Raw genomic sequence first — 23,453 nt, 5'->3', positions numbered from 1 at the left:
AAGTGTCTTTCCCTTTATTGATTCTAACCACCATACAAATTGTTGTTTTCAAGAGAGCAAACTGGTTTATGGTTAATGCAAAAAATTAACACCAAGATCAAACCTTTTGAATTACTCGACTGCTCTTCCCAGCACTAAACTTCAGTGAACAGATACAACTCAGGGTACTTAAATCCAGCAAAGAACATCTGGCTTTTGGTGCTAATAAAATAAAACTTAAGTTGTTTGTTTGTTTGTTTGTTTCATTTGGAAAGAAAAAAGGCTCACAAAATCCTTTTCTTTTTTAATTCTTATTTTTACTGATCTATATAGCAAGAAAATGTCTGAGAAATGACTGAAGGGAAAAAAAAGGTATGAAATATAAATTAAAAACCTAAATTGAGAAAACATCCATATTCAGAAGAGTACTTTGGTATATAATTGAAGTTAAATGCAGGCATGAATACTGTTCTGAACTGCAATGAAATTAAACAAGTATTTAGCTAAGTATGTAAATGGGCCCAAGGCAGAACACTGAAGAAATGATATGGTGAAGGAGTCATAGTTAATCTTTTAATTAATACTTAAACTAATCAGTCCCCAGAATCCACACCAATAAATTGAGGAAGTAACTATTTCTCCTGTATGTTAGGATTTCCCTGTATTCATTAACTTCTGTTCTGTGATGTCATTAAGTATCAATACTTATGCTCATTGGCATTGCCATAAATTTTATAGCAACCTAATGAGTCAGTCTGCATAGACAGAGCATTAATTAAATGTGTCAATGAGTATGAGAGTGTAGTTTGTCTCCCAGTTGTACCAGTCAGCTCAAGAATTACAACCAGTTAGGGAATTGTGGCTGGACAGGGTGTTCAAGGAGTATGGGCAGCAAGGAGGAAGCAGCAGAAGTATCTTCACAGAAGGGAAGAAGATACATGTTCTTACACTGGTAGAGAATTGAGTCTGAAAAGTGAGAACTCTTAGATAAAGAAAATGGATGTTTCATTCCCTTAACTATGACCCGTCTTGTGCATACATCTGATATAAAACTTTCAGTTTCCTGAAGAATTAACAGCAGCATAAGAATCATTTTCACCATCATCACTCAACAGTGACAACAATTTTAGAGTTGTACTGAGGACCCCGAATCACGGGCCACAAACCTTTAGCATCAGTGCCATACAAATGCAAGACTGCAGGTGGATCCATGCAGCAAGGGGAGCGTAGCTCCTGCTTACCACCTCCTAAACCATCATCCCATCCAGTGACACCTTAGCCTACTGAAGCTGAGTGTCAACATCTGGCTTTACTGCGAGTTTGTTTTGAGCTCTGTGCTTATGTATCTGACTAAAACTTAAGTTTGCTGTTTTGGTGAAGGGAGCAAGAACGTCTCGAGCCAGCCGAGTTGTAGATACTGAAATGCGTAGGCATCTGCGGCATGGTCAGCCAACAGGCGAGCACATGTGTGACACAGGAAGAAGTCTGGGGCTGTATACTACTAAAAGCCCCAAACTGTCTTCATCCTCATGCTGTTATCAAATAAGGAAAAGATTGAGGGTGTCATACTGAGGTCACATCCAAAGTTTCATTTTTGCAGGTATGTATGTAGACATGTACAAGCCCCCCTCCCCCCCAGTACTGTCTTCAAATTAGTCAGCAAAATGTAGGGTATGAAGCAGAATATTTCCATGAAAATACCAAATCAGCCAAACAATCCCTGAAACAGACTTTAAAATTAATTGAAAGCACCAGAACATGTTTTATGACAGTCATATACTTGGATAATAATAACGTCTGTATTCAGAAAGTGACTGCAAAACAAAAGTGCTGGAAAGCACTTTTATCACTTACATCCTAATCCAAGTCATACTGTCTTGGGTGGAGACTGCACAGGAGAGAATTACTATTCTTTCTCAGTGCCCTTAAACTCTGTTGCTGAGCATTGTGTCTGCTGAGGGTGGTTCGCCTGCAGGAGTCTTTTCCATAGAAATGTTTGCAGAATGAGGCTGATAATCACCTAAATTTCCTTCAAGTTTCTCTTCTACTGCTGCTCTTGGTTGGACAGATGAGAGCAGGGCAAGGTGCAATAAGGCTGTGGGTGGGAGGATCTCTGTTACATTATTATTACATTCTAATTCCATTGTGAGGCTGGACATACACATCAGATTGCAGTGAAGGAAGGGGCATGAAATTAAAAGCTCAGAACACCAGCCAGCATCCTATAACTGAGCTGATGAAAGCAGAGGGCAACACACCTGCACACAATGGAACGTGCTCCTTAGACCCAATATTATCAACAACATTGTCAACTTTTGTTTGCTGCATACAAGGCCAAACCCGGCTGAACATGTAGGAGGTGGTTAAAAGTTAGCTGCGGTGATAAAATTAGCATCCTCATTTTTGTAAATTGTGTTACGACTAAAGATGACAAACATTTGGCATTTCTGGTTCATGTCTCCTCTGCAAAGTCCCATTCTTGAGAAGAATTGGTGCTGCTGTCAACCATATCCTTTGGGGTCTTCTAAGCTTATTTTGTCTTGCTGATAACAATATCTCTATTTTTTGATGAAAACATGACACTCTACAGGAAAGGTGAACATCTGCTGTCCTGGAAATATCTGTAGGTCCTGGCTGGTAAATGATTGACAATGTATGTTGAGACTAACGGATTTTCAAGGGGAAAATTATCACTATTTTGTGCTGTAAAGTACCAATCTTCAAGGATTTTCAAGATGGATATTCAAATACCATTATTGCTTCCTAAAGCTTTCCAAATGTGTCAGGTCAGGGTGCAAGAGACTGCTATTTTAACCAATATAAATCACCCCATCAAATCTGCAACAAAGACATTGGAAAAATGGGGTATTTTGACCACTTCATGAATTGGGGGGCACGGGTGGGGGGGTGTTGGGGTCAAACTTTGGAAAGAGTAAGAGACATCAGACCCGGTTTGCTGTGAAGCTCATGAATTGCTCTGTTGCTTTTGCAATTTCCAAGAAATGGTGGTAACTGGGGGAATGTGCTCGTGGTTACTTAGCACAGCCAGAGATTTTCACTGGCATGTCGCTGTCTCCGAAGCTTTGCCAAAAGTCTGAAGGATCCAATGCCGATCACCAAGTGTCTGACAGGCCTTGGCAAGTTCCCCTAATTAACTTGAGGGCTCTTGCAGAGCTTCTGTGCCTCGTAATGAGTCCGGTCAACATTTAAAGCCATGTTGTGAAGCAGATCTCCTCAGTCCCCAAAGGGGTTCCTGTTAATCTCCTCAGCCCCACCGAGATCTTCAGCTGGAGAGACCCCAGCAGAGGGCAAATGCTGCAAGGAATTTCTAATCCCCAGAGGGACTCTTGTGGGGTTCTGAGGTGGATCTGGTCAGGTTAATAGGTTTTGTGAAGGCCTCAAGAGTAGCTTGGGAAAAAGAAAAAAAAGAATGACAAACTTTGGGTCCAGTTCTAGCAAGCAGGATATCAAGATATGCTAATTAACACAGCTGCCATCAAGGGTGTAATCTAATTTACATACTTGGTAGTGAATAAATGCTTCCATATGGCAGAGTACCAGTATTTTTCCTTGACAACTTTATCAAAAAGCTAATGAAATTCCCATGAAAAAAAAAAAAAAACCTCCAGCTTGACTAAAGATAGCAGACCCAGTAAAGTAAGCGAGAGAAATGCAGGGAAAAAAGGTCACGTTCAAGAAAAGTAGATACTAGAAAGCTAGGAAACTAAGTTTTAAATGTTCAGCCTATGGAGTGGTAGGAAAACTCAGAAATGCACTTCAGTGTACCCCACCTAACTTCAGCTGTGTCCTCAGCTTCTATCCCAACCAAATCCACGAGACTGCCTTACACTTGTTCATCCCATACATCGACCACTGCCAATTTGAGGCAGATGCTCAAATGCTCAGGTGCCTGAAAAGAGCCAGATGCTCAGATGTGGTACTACTGGACTTCCTGATGCATGTAAGCCCACAGATCCATCCCTGCCTTCAGAGTTCTGGACTAGCACATGATGTGTGTGTGTGTGGTAGCAGAGCTCCCCGTAGTGCATGAGAGTATTACAGACTGCCTCAACAGCCATGTCATCTTCCTGGTGCAGGGCAACTCTCTTGATCAAATCGGTGACATCCAAAATTCTGTGTGTACCTCCCGTTCACCTAGAGGAGCCAACTCTGTTGACTATGGCAGGTGTTGTTGAAGATGGCCCCAGTAATGGGCCACATAAAGGACCACACTTCTCTGAAGTGGTTTAACTTTTTTTTCTAACTAAAGGGGATCTCTGTGTTGGAAATGTTTGTCATTTCCAACACGTTTGTCAGGCTGGCCACTGAAGTCACCACTATGTTATCTCTGGTTGCCAACGGTCTTAGTCAAATGAACAAGGTAACATAAGAGTGAAGATACTGATTCAGGGGAGCATTTTTCCCTAAGCATGAGTGCTTTGCACACTGGAGCAACAACAGGTGGTTTGGGAAGATGTAAACTCACCTGGCCACTTGCATTCTTCAGCCTTTCAAACACTCCTTTCGTTTACCCTCCCTTGTTGTACTTCTAGAGGGGAAAATAGAAAACATTAGAGATATGTTCTGAAAACATCCACAAAGCAAGTTCTGCCCCCATGGACTTTCCCAAGAGGAGATGGCCCCTGTTATGAAGATGGGCTCCAGGGGGATTTCAACAGCCTTTTCATTTTTGATCTTTGCCTGAAGCAGTGCTGTCTGAGAAACGACTACTCTTTGTGTAATACCCTCCACTTTGGCCCTAAAAATAGAAGCTGCAGATATCGGGCATGTCTGTCATCAAGTTATTGATGATCTATCTCCAAGTGGTCAAGGATATGAACATCACATTCGTATGACCAGTACACACACAAACACAAGAATGTAGCTGGGCAACCCAAATACAGGGCTTAATGGACCACCAGGTAGTAGAATAAGCTGAGCTAGGTTTAGGTGCACCCGTGTAAGGGGGCAGTCAGCTGTTCTCAGCCAGGCTCTAGAAAGTTTCCCAACTGAAATGTGGTGAGAATATTCATACATGCACTTAACTTTAGATGTTTGCATCATACTCGGGCTTCGTGCTCGAACGCATTGCTGGGTGCAAGCCAGGGCACAAGGTACCAACTGAGGATCCAGCTTAGTCTGGTCATCATTCTTTGTACTCAGTCTGATCTGTAGTGAAACAGACATCTCCATAATTCTCACTGGGCACCTGAGTTAAACTCTCGTGTCATTCTTAGGCAGACAACCTTACCCCAGCTAACTTCTGCATCTATTTTTCTCAGAAAAAATCTTTGTAGCCAAAAGAGAAAAACAGAAACAGACTTATTCACACATGAAAAAAATCAAAACAAAAATCCAGTACTGAAACCCAGAGAAGATGGAAAACTGCTGTATAATTATAGATTTTATGCAACAGGACCATGATGGGAGATGTGATTTTCAACTTTGTTTCTAGATTCCACCTTCACTAGTCTTTAAAAAATCTCTCTTGTTGAAGTAGTTGAAATTTCATTACGAGCCTCATTCCAGCTAAGCAAAATTTTCATGTCCTTTTTGTTCTGGGTCATTTTTGTCATTGGTGTTGTGTAGTTATTGTGTGAGTTTGGGTTTGTTTATGAATATTCTATAAAGTATCTCAAAATGTTCATTTGAAAACAAAATTTGCACTGAAAGAAGTGGATTTGGGGGAGATACCGATCTTAATGAAATCCAATTACTACAATATCTCATTTTTACAAGACTGGAAGGTTCTACTTCAACAAGGTCCATGCTCTTTGTTTCGACTTTTAACTATTGCCTTCTTTAGTACTTTTTATTTTTAACATGAGTTCAGTGACAAAAATAAGGAAGTTGAAGCGCAGTAATTCAGCTTTTTTAGGATATTTCATTTCAGAGGGATCATTCTGAAGTTTTTGAAAGCAGTTATAATTTCTCTTTTGCAGGACTTTAAAAATTCTAATTTATTTAATCTACCTCTCTCTCACAGAGGGTACATTTAGGATGAAAAGGAATTTTGCAATGTTAGAAACTCTTTGTGAAAGGGAAATTCTGAAACCGGATTTTCTCTAAATCTCTGCTAGTGGGACAGAACTGGACTAGCAAAATTACTATCCATAGTAACTAGCACCAATACAATCTGGTTTTCCCCTGATCAATGCAGGATTTTTTGCTATATAGGACTGATACATACATCAGCTTCCCTATGTGTGTGAAAGCTGGAGAGCTGGGAATGCACCCTGTCGCCAGAACCCTTTGATGGCGGTGCCACCCAATTGTGAGTAACAGATGATGTACCTGGAGGGGACCCCTGCCCCAAGCCGGGTGGAAAGTGAGGCCAGCCAAACTCACCAGCCCGGATCCTACTCGGGGTTTTAAACAGAAATTGCTCTATGGGCAGAAGACCTTGAGATAGCTGCTATGGAGAGCTTTCGTCTCTGCTCCATGGGCTCACCTTTAAGATTTCTGCTGAAATAAATCATTTGGGGTTGTGGCTGTGCGTGCTTCAAAGTGTGGGTGTGCACCAGCAAGGTAATGGCTGCTGCTACAAGCTGCTGCAAGCTTCCAAAACTGTTTTCTGTCTCAGGTGATGGGAACAGAAGTATTTGGTCTCCGTCACTGCTGTCTCCTGTTTCTCTCGTCCCTCCGGTCCCCTGCCGCCAGGGCAAGGCTGCAGTCACAGCGAACGCTGGGCGGGCTGGATGCCTTCTCCCCGCGCCCGGGAAGCCAGCAGTGAACCTGACTGCTGCGCAGGGACCTACAGCCGGCCGGAGGCTTTTTCCTGCTACAGGGCAATGTCACTAAAGGTCATCTCCTCCTCGTAGCTGACGCTGGCCAAGAGAAATCTAAACTGAGCTTGGGAAAGGCGGTGGTGGAAATGCCATGCAAAATCTTGACAGCAGGAGGGGGCCGTGCTCGTATCTCCATCTTTCACCAGAGGTCAATATTCGCTGCAGTAAAGGCGGCTTCTCCTCTGTAGTCAGCGCTAGCTGCATCCAACCAGAGCTGAAGAAACATCATCTGGGCCGGCATAGCCCTTATTTCTTTCATATCCCCCTTGTCAACAGTTTGAAAGTGAGATGGCTAATTTTGTGCCTGACAAGAAAGGACGGATCATTTTCTCAGATGCTGCTATCAGCAGAGTCAGTGCTGGTACACTCTCCAAGGGAGTCCCCAAACTACAGGTTACTGGCAGGCAGACAAACGCTCGCTGACAGCCATTTGTGACCAACTATGAAACACCATCTGCTATAGTTGGAGGGAAGGAACATATCCAGCAAGTGATACCACTGTGAGAAATGATTTTGTGTGTTGACACACAGCAGTCTTTAGATAGCCCCAAAGAATAAGCCCACTTTGTTTTTCCAGATTTGTGTAAAGGGGAAAGAAACATTTTCTATTGATGGGGGTCTATGGGTGAGACTTCCTGAGTCTATTTGTATCGGAGCCAGAAAAAGAAAGGGTTTGATACCTCCATATTAACAGGTGTACAAAATACAACCATGAACTGAGCCAAATGTGTCTTTAGCAATGTTGTGTTAGTGGGGTGAAGCACTATCTGATGGTGAAAGCGCCCGCTGGAGTGTGAATCTGCCACTGACTTGCTTGTGACATTGGGCAAGTCTCATCACTCCTTTTTTGAACTGGCTCTCAGTTTCAAGGAACAGCAATAACGTTTTTCTTCAGGACAGTGCTGCTAGGACTAGCTGGTGTTTGTTCAGCCCTTTGGAATCCTTGGAGAATGGGGATAAATATTTTATATTGAAGTTCAGAGGCGAGTGTATGCTATTAAGCAGAAAACCACAGAGCCTTTACCTTCAGTATGTGGGGGGGGAAAAAGACATTTTCAGGCTTACAAAGGCATTCTTAAAAAATTAAGATCATTTAAGTGACTCAAGTGCAAAAAAGTACCCAAGTGTGTCCAAAATGCTGCCCAAAAGCAAAAGGCTCCTCTTTGTAAACAACTCAGGCAGCAGATCCCAAAAGTTTCAGGAGAAGGGATGTTCAGCTCCCTCGCAGGGGGAAGGAATCTTACTTGCTCATTAACGTAAATAAGGCACACAGCCAAAGGCATATGCCAACTCTTCCCTCCCTGGTCAGACAACGAGGCTTTCAGTTTTAAGAGTCTTAATAGTCCTGTGTCTCATGATTAAGTAATGAGAGCTGGCATCCAAAGTATCTGAAGTTCAGCTGATCTTGCATTATCCTTGTAGGCCCTGGCAGACTATAAACCTAAATGTTTTCAAGCAAAATATGCAGATGAAAAATAAATAAAAGATATGCCTTAAAACTGCAGTTCAGTCTTAAAGCAGAGGAATATCAAATTATCATGGCAGACCGTCACCTTATTTCTTTGAATTCTCTGCAAAATTTTTAAACGCCGGTACATATGTAGATGTATTTGTATTTTTATATGTGGTTTTGTACGTATACCGACACACATAGATATATGTATATGTTTCACATCCGTTCGTTCTGATCCAGCCTGTAGTTGTGTGAAACTGCAGTGATGTTTGTCATTGGAGGCTTGCGAGGATTAAATACTGTTCCACCGTAGAAAACCTTTCTGGAGGCTTACACCGGATGTCTGGATTCAATCTTCCTACGCCCATGTGTATCTCACAAAATATCAGCGACGGGAGGGCTCGATCCAGACCCTGTCGAAGTTGGAAACGTGCAGCTGTGAGCAGTGTCCCTCGAATAGTGGCAGCAGGGTTTGGGCTTCCCTCTGGCTCGGGGCTGGACCCCGGAGGTGGCCTGTGGGAGCCCAAATCCTGCACGCTCCCACGGCAGATAGGAAGCGGGACCAGAAAGGGGGCTGCGGTGGGCGCTGCGGAGGTGGGGGCAGACCCACCTCCAGCATGCAGCGGGTGAAGGGGTGAGAGCGCAGCCAGCCAGCGAGCGGGGACGGAGAGAGGGGGACAGGCGAGGGCTCACAGGAAGCCTTGTTTATGATTTAAATACGCTGTCGCTTGTGCCCGTGCGATATGAAAACCAAATCTAAACATTTGTCTGTAGAATCAGGTGATGGCTGGCCCTCTACTGTCTCAAGGGGGGCAGGAAAATGGTCCATGCACCTGCCACCTAATTCAGTTTAAAACCTGACACATTTAGCAAGAGTGGGCTGGCATAATGAACTTCATTCATGCTGTCAGTGGAGTCAATAACTTATCCCCAACTGCTTTTGTCTCCCTGGCGGCAGTGCCTCTGATCGGGCTGAGGTACTTATTCAAGTAAAATTTATTTTCAATTGCAGGCCATAATACTACTGGCACAAGCCTTGCTTTGACAGAAGCTTTTGCTCAAGGCTAAACTATTGTTAAAGTTTGTGCCCATTGTCCGGGGTCTTTGATCTGTCAAAGCTGCTTAACAAGCTGGTTAAAAACTGTTTCAGATAACAGGTGTGTCCTTTGAGGATGCAGGGCCATTTTTCAACTTCTTTAAAAGACTAGTCCAGTAGCTGACTAAAATTTACATGCTGGTTGGTGGTGATATATGTAAAGCACTTTTAAAGCAAGAAATTCGATTTAGGGGTTTATTTCCCTGAACTTCCTTGCAGTTTGTTGTTGGTTTTGTTTTGTTTGGTTTGGTTTTCTGAGGGAGCAAAAAGATTTACGAGGTGTTTCCCCGGGGACTTGGAAGTATTTAATGGAAAGATGATTGAGATGCTAAATCTACCTGCGGCGTTGCAATGGTGCCCAGTTGCAGTAAAGCAGTGGCTGGAGCAGCAAGCACTGGTGAACATGGCCAGGAGAAAGCCTGTGGAGAGGAGCAAAAATGGGGCCGTGTGGGGCAGGTTCTGCTGGGACAGGCTCGGGGTTGGGGGGGACGTGGACTGTGCCACCCGAGCCCACCCCTGCCCCTCCAGCTGGCTACTGGGTCTGAGAGCCTGCAGCAAGGTTAGCATCTACAAGACCTGCTCTTGCTACCCAGAAAACTCGATTCCTGGGAGAAGATCCTTGCCGTAGCTTGGGTCCCCACTGTATAAGCCAGGCCATTCATGCATGGGCAATGGCCTGAATAAAATTTCCTTTGAATGGTCCATATGTCAGCTATATTCTTTAGGACGTGTGAAAAATGGTTCCTCCCCTTCGCATATGTTTTAAAACACCACTGAGGTCCTGAGGGATTTAACCAATTTTAGCCCAACCTAGTATTTTATTTTCTTTCCTGAAAATCCCCATCAAAACCAGACAAGTGTTGTCCATGGTCGTGCTGAAACGCATGGAGCTGGCCTAATGGCTGAGGGAAAATGGGGAAGGGAAACTCACTGTATGTGCACTGCGTATTGAGGAGGGTGTGGAAGGAAGGGAGTATGAGCATCTTCAGTGGTGTTTTTTCCCCCTCTCCAGACCAATACCACCTATTTGCGGAGCTGTTGGTACTTGGATTTTGGTCTACACCAACAATTTCTGCACCTTTCCAAGTTACAGTTGACCAGATAAACTGGGTAGCCAACCGCTCATAACTTCCAAACCTGTGTGTATCTGCAAAGCCCTGCCAAAGGTCAAGGAGTTAATTGGTGTCTGCAATGCAATTAGAGGCGTATTCCTCACGTACACCCCAGACTGCTGCCTGCAGGCTGCTGCACAGGTACCCCAACTTCCAGCACAGATGTACGGAGGGTGCAGAGCCCCTGGGAGGCTCATTTGCAGCTGTGGCACCTTCTGTTGTATAGTATCTCAAGCATCTCTTCATCGTCAGTCACTACGGTCCCCAATGCTGGTGGGCTGCAGGGTCTCCACAGGAGTAAGCTGAGCAGAGGAGGTGCAGACAGCATCCTCACGGGCAGCTCCGCAGCTGAGAAGGGGCATGAATAAAATGTGGTGTTTAGGAAACACCTGCCCATCTTCAACCTGCAGAAATAATCACCTTCAGTCAGTGAGTGCAAGGCCACCTTCAATAAAAAAAAAAAAAAATGGAAAAAAAAAGTCCCCCTTAGACAGCAGAAAAGCTCTGACACTTGTTTTTCATCCTTCCCCTGAGCTGAGCCCAGCAGCTCCCCTTGCTGGAGAAGCTCACATGCCTTGAGAGCCGAGCATGATAAACTGAAATAACTTTGCTTAAAAAGTGAGCCTGCTTGCTAGGCATATTTTCCTCAAACAATCCCATCTGCACTGAAAATCTGTCATCAGCTTGTTAGTTCAAGGCAGCTGGGGAATAAAACAAGCACTTTGTCAAATGTAGTAGTTTTGTGAACATCCCTGAACCGAATCAGGAATGAAAGTGAAAAACAAAGCTTTTCTGATACCACTCAGCTATGCTGACCATTAGGATCATTACAACTGTTCAAAGATTTCTTTGGTGTGTATCTGTGCCATCAATTAGGTCCAGAGCTATGTTTAGAGCAATTCATTTTCAGCATTTGGATGTAGCCAGAAAGATGCGAGATCGAGGACAAATTCCTGTTGCAAGGCTGCAGCTCCGCCACTGGCCTCTAAGCAAAGCTGTCCGTGACTTTACTGGGTGAAGCATCAGTCCACTACATCACCTACAACATGTTTTCAGCACCCCAGTGACCGAGTCCATGTCTAAGAGTGGGTTAAAAGTCTCAATGAAGTTAAAGACCTGTTATTGACCAGACACATTAAGGCAGGTTTTCACCTTCTCTATAACCTAGATTGAAAACCATTTGCTTCTCTGTGCAGAGAAGGCCAAAAAACTTCTTGCTCAGGGGATTGTTCTGGTTTCAGCTGGGATAGAGTTAATTTTCTTTCTAGTAGCTGTTGTTTTGGATTTAGTATGAGAATAATACTGATAAAACACATTGGTTTAGTTGTTGCTAAGTGATGTTTACATTAGTCAAGGACTTTCTCAGCTTCCCATAGAAGCTGAGAGGGAGCACAAACAGGACAAGCTGGCTAAAGGAATATTCCATACCATAGATGTTATGCGCAGTATATCAGTGGGTTGCAGGGATCCATGATTGCTGCTCAGGATGGCTGGGTGGTGAGAATGACTTGTGTTGTACTTCTTTATTTTGTACGTTCTTTTATTATCATCATCATCATCATCATCATCATCATCATCATCATCATCATCATCATCCTCTTATTTTACTGTTCTATTAAACTGTCCTTATCTCAACCCATGAGTTTCCCCCCCTCCCATCCTTTTCTCCCCCTTCTTCCTGCCCTACCTAGGGGGAGAGGAGGGAGCAAGTGAGTGGCTGCGTGGTCCTAGTTGCTGGCTGGGGTTAAATCACAACAAGGATGTAGAGAAATCTACTATTCTCACTTCTTCTCACCATTTTCCTCATGTGAAATATTAAATGTTGTTGGGTTTAAAAGCTGATTTTTCCTTACCTATTGCAATCAGTGTGGTGTCTTTAATGCTGTGCTAAAGCATAGAGTAAATGCTTCAGTCACAGAAGACTATCGCAGTTGGGAACAAGGGGAATTGAATAATAGCAAACACTTGAGGGAAAATATAAAAAATGTGTATAAAGTAGCCCAAGGACTTTAAACCACTTTAACATTACAAAACCCTTTTATATTACCATATAATTGTGACCTGCAAAGTAAAATAAGAAAATGCTATGAAGTGGTGGATGTCCACTAAGGCCACCAGACTGTTACAGGAGGGTATCTGTAGCTATTATTTGTCACTAGCTGTTATTTATACTGCACATGATTCAACAGATGGTCGGGCAGATGCAATGGCAAGGTGAGACAACCACAGCAGTGAAGGCTGGAATAGAAGATGCTGCAGCTGGAGGAAGAAGGCTGCGCATGGAGAGAGATGGATGGAGCTGGCGGCCAGGGGAGGGAATGAGCAGGAGATGTCCAAGCGACTGAACCTGACAAACCCAAAGAAAGGGTCATCTGCTGACTGTGGGGCCCTGCAAGATGGGAAACATGCTGGGATCTTCATGGGGGCAGGCCAGGTAAAGGAGCCTGTCCCACTCCCCTGGCAATATGTGTAAAAGAGAAGGAGCTGAGACACTGATACTGGATTTAGTATCCTTCTGCTGTATTGCTGGGAAGGGAGTTAACCCCAGAGATCTCAGGTAAAATCCACGCGGGCAGAAGTGAAGCAGCAATTGGTGATGATCTGACTCAGGGTCTTTAGTTACTGCTGGCTTTGCCTGTAGGCAGGATTTTGGGTAGAAAGCTCAGACACAAAAACACTGCAAAGAAGTACTGTGATTCAAAAGCAGCACGAATGGAGTGCTGCCAAACTCATGAAATGCACCAGTGGGAGGAAAAAAACACTGCAACTTTTTGAGGAAACACAATAAAAAAGGGAAAAGTAAAGTTTTCTCTTTGGACCATAGAACAGTTAAGATATGCTGAAACAAATGAAGGATGGGGCACTAAGTGCAACTTGCCTGGTCTCAGCAGGTAGAAAGAAGAGGGGACTGGTCTCAGGGGAAAGCCCTAAGATTCACATTCAACCTGTGACTGGAACCACTTCTCCCATGAGTTATTTGACCCTTACAAAACAGAAGCCAAAAGCCCTGTGCTTGCTCCAGCTGCTTACAGATTTGGGAATGGAAAAAGCAAGAGAAGTAGTATCATGGGTTGTTTTTTGTTGGTGGAGATGTGATGATTAGCAAGGAAGGTCTGCTTCTGGATATCTGATGAATTCTGATACTGAGGACTACTCTATGTCTGTGTCATATCTATGAACTGAAAAAGACCCTGTGGAATGTGGGACTTCACTGCGTTGGACATCTTTTCCCTCATGTTGACATAAACCCCATGGTAAATGGAAGAAGGATGGCACATGGCACAAAAGTAGAAATAGACGTTTATAGAAGTAGAAATAGACAGTTTCGTAGTTCAATAGACCAATCTTGCACAACTGGGTGAAGCTAAGAAGACAGAGCCAAAGAGTAATTGAAACAAATCAACTCATGGGAGACTTTGATCAGTTAATGATTCTGACAAATGTCTCACTTCAAAAAGGAAATGTATTCTGGTAATCTGGAAAGAAAGAAAGAGATGGCAACAAGGGCGAAAGCTTGGTGTAAGAGAGAAAGACTGAGACTACATCTACACAAAGCATGCCTGTGACCGTTATCTAGCTCTGAAGCCAACTGGCACAGACTGGCATGTGTCCACATTATTAAATCCTTGCTTTCCAGGCAGTGTGGCTGAGTACAAATTGCCTGCTGGGATTGGCCTTTGGCCTATGCTATCCCCAAACCATGCCTGGGAAGTGTTCAGGAGACAGCTAGTTGTCTGGAGCCAAACCATGCCAGGAACTGTTGTAACAATTTGACTCTATAAATAATTGAGCTCCAGTGCCTGAGAACATTATGTGGCACTGTTTAATTTACTAGGAGAGATGAAGTCCATGATCCTAGCCTGGAATGGAGATCTTGGGCATCTTAGAAAAACCTGAGAAACAGAAAACCCTAGAGCACCCAACAGATGCAGAAGAGCACTGATGAAACGGAGGCAGGCATAATTTTGCCTGCAACTACACCAATGTGCTCCACCAGTCACAGTAAAGAATACCTGGGTTTTGAAACACAGAATCGGTCTCCTGTTTTACCTCATGTATCTGCTTGAAAAGCTGCACCTGGAAAGCCCACAAGGCTGGAGATGAGGGAAGGGTATAACTAAGCTACTGGGGGTTCACCATTGATCCTCGAGGTCTATCAAAGCATGGCCAAAGGTCTTATGGTCCTATTTTAGTGAAGGGGTAGGAGATGAAGATTATGTCCAAGAGCTTTCTGCAAGGAACCGAGGCTGAGCCAACTCAAACTAAGGGAATCATAAGAGAAAAGGAATTGGTATAGGGACACAAATGTAGCCAGATACGTATTGCTGAGAAGGATTTGGGTTATCACTCTCATATAGAACTGTACAAGCACCTGTAACAGCGACAAATGAGTCTTGATGAATAAAACCTAGTTAAAATGACAGACTCCTCAATTAACTATGCAAAATGATGCTTGATCTGCTAGTGTCAGTCAAGTGACATCAAGTAGAGACCAAAATGTATCATCTGGTTTACGCTACAGTTTGGCTCAGAAAGATGCATTATCCATAAAGGTGATTAGCAAGTCATTTCCATGACACTTCATGAATGAATAAGAATGTGCAGAAGTATCATGGTACATACAGGCATGCGCTGTGGGTTCTAAAGCAGTGGATGCCACAAAGTCATGTGTATGTGAATTCTGGGCATCTGCTGAAAACTGAAAGCCTCAAAAATTTGGTATGAAAATTGACTAAGCATTTTATGGATAAAATCTTCTCATGCATCTGGCCATCCACCTGTGTAAGATGCATAAGGAAAAGCTTATATCCTGGCAGAAGTAATGGAAGATATGAAGTAGTATGAGTGGACATTTCTGTTCCTGGAAAGGGCAAAGGGACTGTGCTAGAGAGCCTAGGGAATGGCAAAACCATGGAAAGGAAGAGCCTGTAGCTTTGGAAAGTCTGTGCTCAAGTGCTTTTGCAGAGGATACCTTAGCCTGCTTCAAAACGGAACACAGCTAAACCCCCCAAAGTTACTCCATCAGAAAGAAAAGGGGGTGCATGCACTGCTCACAGTTATGGTCTCAAAGCCACGAGGAGCAGGCAGCCCAGAGGGCTGTGCAGTCTGTGAGCAGGCAAGTGTGGGCTGGAGCCTGCTCAGAGAGCATCTCCAAAACATGTGGAGCCCCTCAAACCTAACCGTGCCTGGACGTTGGCCGGGCTGCAGGCACCTCAGAAGACGATGGTCACAGCAGTCATTTGGGGAAAGACGTAGAGGGTAGGAGAGCCAGGGAAGGCAGGACACGCCAGGCTCATCGGTGGTCTGTAGACCACTCCTGCAGAGCAGCAGGGACACAGCTAGACTGCCCATGGGCACCAAATGGCTGCCCCACAATAACTGCTCTGCAATATTCCCAGAGTGGATGCGCAAAGACAGCGTGCATGTCTCCAGATTTTAGTGGCAGAGGTCTGGAAATTACTGCATCCACCCCCCATGGAAATGAAGCCCTCAGACCCACCTGGTTTTGGTCCTTTACTGATTTCTGTGCCTCAAAGGTGTTCAGAGAGCACTGAGGATCTGGGCCTTTGCACGGGAAACGAGAGTATGCACAAGACTTCCGTGGTTTCTAGCCCTGCAAGGTCTGTTTCCAATTGATCTGTGGCCTGTTATAAGTATTTGCACTTATGTGCTGTGGAGTGGTGTCCAAACTCAGTTCTCAGTGTGCTCAAGCAAACCATCATCACACCAATGATCACCACAGTTCTAATTTTGTTGCTGTCACTTGCAGTTTTGGGAGGAGAGCCAAGTACTGAAGCGGGGGATAGAAGCTCTCCCAGGAGGTGTTTCAAGCTACCTTTCCCTAGTGCCTGAAAAATCAATTGGTGTGCAAAGATCTGAGAGCCCAGGCCACAAAATGCACTGTGGCCGATTCCTCTGCAAAGCTTGGGGTAGGGGAGCACAAGGGACAATCTGTCTTTTTAGTCGTCTGCTTCCTACATGACGCTTGACAGATCTTTGTTTATCACCAAAAACAAAAAGCCTGGAAACAGAATGTTTTGTGCAGTCACTTGATTGTTCTTCATCTGACCCCGTGGCCAAGGACTCACGAGTCCCTCAGGCCAAAGATCCAATTTTGTAAAAATAAGATTTTATTAGTTGTGAAATGTTTCTCCGCTTTTTAAAAGTTACAAATAAAGTCTCATGTTTTTCAAACAGCCACCTAACAGCTTGCATCTGAAACACAGCAAAGTAGCACCTGGTACATGACAGTCAGAGCCACTGGGCAGAAACCAATGAAAATAAAAGTGAAATATATATATATATATATATATATATATATATAAAAAACCACACAACAAGTAAGTTCGCAGAAAGGTCATTTAGTATTGTGAAAAACAGAATTCATTTTTTATAACATAAGCATCACCTTTCCTTTAGTGAATAATTTGTGAAATGTTCCCTCCAGTGGTGTGACTAAAGCACCACCACATCCTCATTTCTACCCCTGACATGGGACAGGGCTCCCTGGAAGTGCCATATGCATCCAGAAACAACGGCTCCTTCCCTGCCCTGTTCTGTGCTTGACAAGCCCATATTTAAAGCCGCCTTCGAAAACATTGCATGGGACATTATAGCAATAAAAGGAAGCTCCTTTTGAAGAACTACCTGTTCTTTGCTAGAACCGAATGTCTGTGCAATGACCACGAAACCCCACGCACTAATATTTAAGCACTAATTATCTCTTCTCTAGTTGGTCTAGATGACAACTGAGGGAGATGTCATACTGCTGGCTGATGCTCCTGCTGTAACCGGGAGCTTTTGTGGTCTGACTCTGCTCTACCATTATCCCTGCCTTGAAAAATGAGTTTTATCTGCTTACACTAGCTTACAAGGCATCGGGACCAGGCCCTGAGCAAATCTCTTTCATTATCAATCCTTTGCGTGTTTTACAAGGCATCCATTAGGTTTTGATTTGCAGGTCTCCGCAAATCATCTTCGTTATAAACGCTAAAATTACTGCATTGCTTGTAGTTTTTCTCTTGCCCATCTGGCAGGGCAAGATGCTGTTCTCTCAGGTAACTTTCAAGATGTACATGTCAACAGCAACAGCATCACTTTGGGGGACAACAAACAAAGATAAAAAGATTGAATTAAAATCTTGATCTTCAGTCTTTGCCCAGGGCTGTATAAAACCCCATCTTGAACCCTCAATAGATTTAGGAGACTCGGGGAAGCTGGGTGCAGGTTTTGGTCACACAGTCTTTCTTGGCCAATTATATTAATTTGTAAGAAGTTTTGCGCTTCGGCCAGACTTTACTGTCCTGCAGCTGCAATGTCCTTACATAGGTGCCTACTTCAATGTATTATCAAGCAAAATGGTTTCGTTTCAACTTCAGGATGGGGAAATGGAGATCAGGAGAAGGAAGACTGGTTGGGATACACAGGCCTCAGGCACTTCCATGCACTCTTCTGGTGTCTTCAGCTTCAGTTCTCTACTCAACATTAGTTGGCTGCACCAAAGGACGCACATCTGGAGCCACTGCTCTGTCAAAAACTATATCATCCTCCTGATGTGACATAAGGTCAGTAATTCGTCTTTGTTTTATTCATTTGGCCCTTAAACCTTTCACGGTTTTAATCAACCTGATTACTTGAAAAATCAGAGAATACAAATAGTCAGCAATTAAGGCTCAATTCAGCCGCCTAAACATAGGTAGCTACTGCCACTGAGATGCCCCAGTATATCTCCCCTGGACTCTCCTGCTGGTCCAGAAGAATACGAGTTTTCAGCAGATTCTGTATTACTTTTAGGAGCATATTGTGGGTGTCTCAGGGCATCTCAAATGGCACTGAATGCAAAGCAACAAACAGAAATCCATAGATTTCACAGAAGTCCAGTGAAAGATGTCAGCTTACATTTTAGTATTTGGCTTGCACTTAGCTTCTAGTTTGCTGTTTCCATTTCAGACCCGAGAATGGGTTTGTGTGCCACTGAAGTGCCCATTTTCCCCTTCTAGTAAAGGATTATATTCCCGCTCTCAACCTTGCCCCTTTGTTTTCCTCTGCAGCAGCACAATGTCATCTTGTGACAGCTCTTTCTAGCTCAAATTCGTGTCTACCTGCTTCTTCAGGAGGGAAAAAGGGGCTAATAAGAATAATTAACTAAAAAATAATAAAAAAAACCCCAAACATAACCAAAACAAAACAAATCCAAAGCAAAACATTTGGATAGGAGCAAGTTTTCCTGGGAAAATACAAATGAAAGTCAGAGGGAGGCAGAGCAGGACACATGAGTTTTAAGAGGCACAAATACGTGATAAACCCCTTATTAGTTTTGCTCGGAGGCAGCCCCGGGGGCAGGACCCGAGGGAGGAAGAGGGTAACAGCCTATTAAAAAAATTACTCTTTCCCCCCCCCCTTTTTTTTCTTTTTCCTCTGCGGCTTCAAAGAAAAACGGTTTGCTCATTTGGTAATAACTGATGGGGACCGTGAATTACCGAGCTCGCCCCCAGCCTAGTGTTTATCTCCTCGCCAATAAATCTCTAAACTGAAGCAATGAAGCTAAGTACTGCTGCTATTTCTGCGGTTTATTTCCATATTAATCAAAACACAGGCGCGACCCGCCTCCTCCCCGGCCCCGCGTAACTGGGGAAAAGGCGGCCGGTGAGGGGACGGCGCGGGTCGGACTTGTCAGACGGGGGGGTGGGCGGTGGGATGGGGGGGGGGGGGGGGGAGAAAAGAAGCCCCACAACTGAGGGAGTTAAATCAAACGCCCGGGACCTGGAGGATTGGTGTCAAATTTGTGGCAGCCCCCTGGAGGTGGGGGCAGCCGGGTCCTCCTCCCTCTCCCATGGGAACCGGGGAGCACTGGGGAAGGACGGGAAGCTGCTTCCCAATGGGACGAAGAGCGGCATCGGCCACCCCCATGGCCCGGCCGTGCCGGGACCTGGAGGAAAGCAAGTGGATGCACAGCTGAAAACGAATGGAGTCCATCCACCTTGGATATATTTATATTTATATTTATATTTATATTTATATTTATATTTATATTTATATTTATATTTATATTTATATTTATATTTATATTTATATTTATATTTATATTTATAATGTGTTTATGTACACGTGTATGTATTTTATAGACATTACTTATTTTTGTGGCGAAAAATAAACGAATTTCCTGAGACCCCAAAGCCCCCGTCCGTCCTGGGAGAAGCAGCCCGCACCGTGCCGAGCCGCCCCGGCCCCGCAGCCCCGCCGCGTCCATACCCGCCCCGTCGGGCACGGACTAGCCCAGAGGGTGGGCGCTGCCAAGCTCTGCCACCGTCGGGTCTTTCGCGCTTCCCTATTTCTAGCCCCCAACCCTTTCCCCCTCGCCTGCCTCCTTCCCCCCCCCCCCTTTTTTTTTTTCTTTTTGTTTTTTTTTCTTGTTAGCCGGACGTGTTTGTGGAGGGATACCTTCACCTCAAAAACCCCACCGTTCCCCCTTCTCTCCTCATGGGCAGCTTCTCCAGAAGTTGTTCTTTTTGGGAAGGGAAGGGAAGGGAAGGGAAGGGAAGGGAAGGGAAGGGAAGGGAAGGGAAGGGAAGGGAAGGGAAGGGAAGGGAGGAAGGGAAGGGAAGGGAAGGGAAGGGAAGGGAAGGGAAGGGAAGAAGGGAAGGGAAGGGAAGGGAAGGAAGGGAAGGGAAGGGAAGGGAAGGGAAGGGAAGGGAAGGGAAGGGAAGGGAAGGGAAGGGAAGGGAAGGGAAGGGAAGGGAAGGGAAGGGAAGGGAAGGGAAGGGAAGGGAAGGGAAGGGAAGGGAAGGGAAGGGAGGGAAGGGAAGGGAAGGGAAGGGAAGGGAAGGGAAGGGAAGGGAAGAGGGAAGGGAAGGGAAGGGAAGGGAAGGGAAGGGAAGGGAAGGGAAGGGAAGGAAGGGAAGGGAAGGGAAGGGAAGGGAAGGGAAGGGAAGGGAAGGGAAGGGAAGGGAAGGGAAGGGAAGGAAGGAAGGGAAGGGAAGGGAAGGGAAGGGAAGGGAAGGGAAGGGAAGGGAAGGGAAGGGAAGGGAAGGGAAGGGAAGGGAAGGGAAGGGAAGGGAAGGGAAGGGAAGGGAAGGGAAGGAAGGGAAGGGAAGGGAAGGAAGGGAAGGGAAGGGAAGGGAAGGGAAGGGAAGGGAAGGGAAGGGAAGGGAAGGGAAGGGAAGGGAAGGGAAGGGAAGGGAAGGGAAGGGAAGGGAAGGGAAAAGGGAAGGGAAGGGAAGGGAAGGGAAGGGAAGGGAAGGGAAGGGAAGGGAAGGGAAGGGAAGGGAGGGAAGGGAAGGGAAGGGAAGGGAAGGGAAGGAAGGGAAGGGAAGGGAAGGGAAGGAAGGGAAGGGAAGGGAAGGGAAGGGAAGGGAAGGGAAGGGAAGGGAAGGAAGGGAAGGGAAGGGAAGGGAAGGGAAGGGAAGGGAAGGGAAGGGAAGGGCAGGGAAGGGAAGGGAAGGGAAGGGGAAGGGAAGGGGAAGGGAGGGAAGGGAAGGGAAGGGAAGGGAAGGGGAAGGGAAGGGAAGGGAAGGGAGGGAAGGGAAGGGAAGGGAAGGGAAGGGAAGGGAAGGGAAGGGACGGGAAGGGAAGGGAAGGGAAGGACTGGAAGGGAAGGGAAGGGAAGGGAAGGGAAGGGAAGGGAAGGGAAGGGAAGGGAAGGGAAGGGAAGGGGAAGGGAAGGGAAGGGAAGGGAAGGGAAGGGAAGGGAAGGGAAGGGAGGGAGGGAAGGGAAGGGAAGGGAAGGGAAGGGAAGGGAAGGGAAGGGAAAGGGAAGGGAAGGGAAGGGAAGGGAAGGGAAGGGAAGGGAAGGGAAGGGAAGGGAAGGGAAGGGAAGGGAAGGGAAGGGAAGGAAGGGAAGGAAGGGAAGGGAGGAAGGGAAGGGAAGGGAAGGGAAGGGAAGGGAAGGAAGGGAAGGAAGGGAAGGGGAAGGGAAGGGAAGGGAAGGGAAGGGAAAGGGAAGGGAAAGGGAAGGGAGGGAAGGGAAGGGAAGGGAAGGGAAGGGAAGGGAAGGGAAGGAAGGGAAGGGAAGGGAAGGGAAGGGAAGGGAAGGGAAGGGGAAGGGAAGGGAAGGGAAGGGAAGGGAAGGGAAGGGAAGGGAGGGAAGGGAAGGGAAGGGAAGGGAAGGGAAGGGAAGGGAAGGAAGGGAAGGGAAGGGAAGGGAAGGGAAGGGAAGGGAAGGGAAGGGAAGGGAAGGGAAGGGAAGGGAAGGGAAGGGAAGGGAAGGGAAGGGAAGGAAGGGGAAGGGAAGGGAAGGGAAGGAAGGGAAGGGAAGGAAGGGAAGGGAAGGGAAGGGAAGGGAAGGGAAGGGAAGGGAAGGGGCGTCCCTCCTGCCGCCCCGATGCAGGAGCCCGAGGCGAGGGACAGGACACAGAGAGACTTGAATTTCTGTTCTCAGACCGAAAGTTTCCTCCCCGGCAGAGAGCAGGCGAGGAGCCCTTTCCGAGCGCGCCTCCTCGCCCGCAGCATCGCATCTCCAAGTCCCTCGGGATTTCCCCACCCGACTCATCGGAAAGGAGAAGGGAATGGCATCTCTGCAGACGCTCTTTCCCTTTCTCCCCCCTCCACAAGCCAGGACGTGAAACCAGGGAGGCGAATAGCATGGCGTTTCACTCGCACCGCCCGGGGCACGGTGATGCCGGAGAGGAGCCGGCGGGGGCGGGACGTTTTTCACCCCTTTCCTGGGGACTCAAAACCCCGGCTCAGCCTTATGCATCTGCTCCGTCCCTTTTACTGCGGAAAAGCACGAAGGGGCTTGTGCGCCGTTCCCCGGCCCTTGCTCTGCGGCTGGGAAGGAGCCCGGGGCTCCCGGGGGAAAGCGGGGCAGAGCCCGGGGCCGCTGCGGGTGGGGATCAAATGCCCCCAAAGAGCCCTTTTGCTCAGGCAACGTGCCCTGCGTCCCCAGGACCGAAGGGGCCGAGCGACAGGGATGTTCTGGGGAAAGGCAGCACGGCCGGGGACCGCGATAGGTCTCGGGCACCTGGCTGCCGGCTCCAGACGGCTGCTCCGGGACGGAGGGGTGACTTCGCCCTCCTCTCGGCTGTAATTTACAGCCCAGCCCCGTCGCAGGCTCCGCAAGCTGTTGGCAGCCGCAGCCGGGGGTTAGCCCCTGGCAGAAGCAGCGCCGTCCAAGGCTGCCTCGCTCGCCCTGGGCCGAGCGGAGGATGCGGGACCGAGGAGCATGCGGGGTCGAGGAGGAGGATGCGGGGCCGGGGGGAGCCGCGGCTTTGCGCCCCACGCGTGTCACGGAGCGTGTGCACCGGGGACGGTCGGGACGGCTGCCGAGGGTCACCCCGCCGCACCCCCAGGTTCCCTTCCCGGCCACAGCCCCTCCCGGGGCCAGGGCTGCACCCCGCACTACCATGCCCCCCCCACCCCCTTCATCCCGTTTTTCGCCCCCTTCTCGGGCAGCGACGGGCTCTTCTGTGACGGGACCCCTCCTCCCTGCTGCCTGCGGCTAGCGCCGGGGCGGGGAGGCGTGGAGCCGGGGGGCCGGGCACCGCGCTGACTTGGGAAGGAGCAAAAAACCTCCTGGAAGGCAGAGGAAATGTGCATAGCTGAAAACTAAAAGGAAGGAAAGGAGGGAAAGGAAAGGAGGAGAGGAAGGAAGGAAGGAAGGAAGGAAGGAAGGAAGGAAGGAAGGAAGGAAGGAAGGAAGGAAGGAAGGAAGGAAGGAAGGAAGGAAGGAAGGAAGGAAGGAAGGAGGGAAGGAAGGAAGGAAGGAAGGAAGGAAGGAAGGAAGGAAGGAAGGAAGGAAGGAAGGAAGGAAGGAAGGAAGGAGTCTGCAGCATCTCTTGATCTTCTTGATGAAGTACTGGAAAGATTTACTTCAGCGGGGGAATGGCTTTTTTTACAACATGATTCGTTAGTTCAGTATGTTTTCGGGGCAAATACACATCTTCCTTACGATTTTAAAATGTTCGTGTACGCGTGGTTACGCCTTAACGATGATTTGGTTGCTGCAGTGTCGCACAACCCGTTCACCAGCACGATCACCCAAAAGTTGTTTCGCACCTCGGTTTAAGGAATCTTCTTCCCCCCTCGCC

This window comes from Vanellus vanellus (assembly GCF_965231255.1).
Source record: "Vanellus vanellus genome assembly, chromosome: 3".
Taxonomy (NCBI): domain Eukaryota; kingdom Metazoa; phylum Chordata; class Aves; order Charadriiformes; family Charadriidae; genus Vanellus; species Vanellus vanellus.
The sequence above is the reverse complement of the archived record's forward strand: the minus strand, read 5'-3'. Positions refer to the sequence as shown.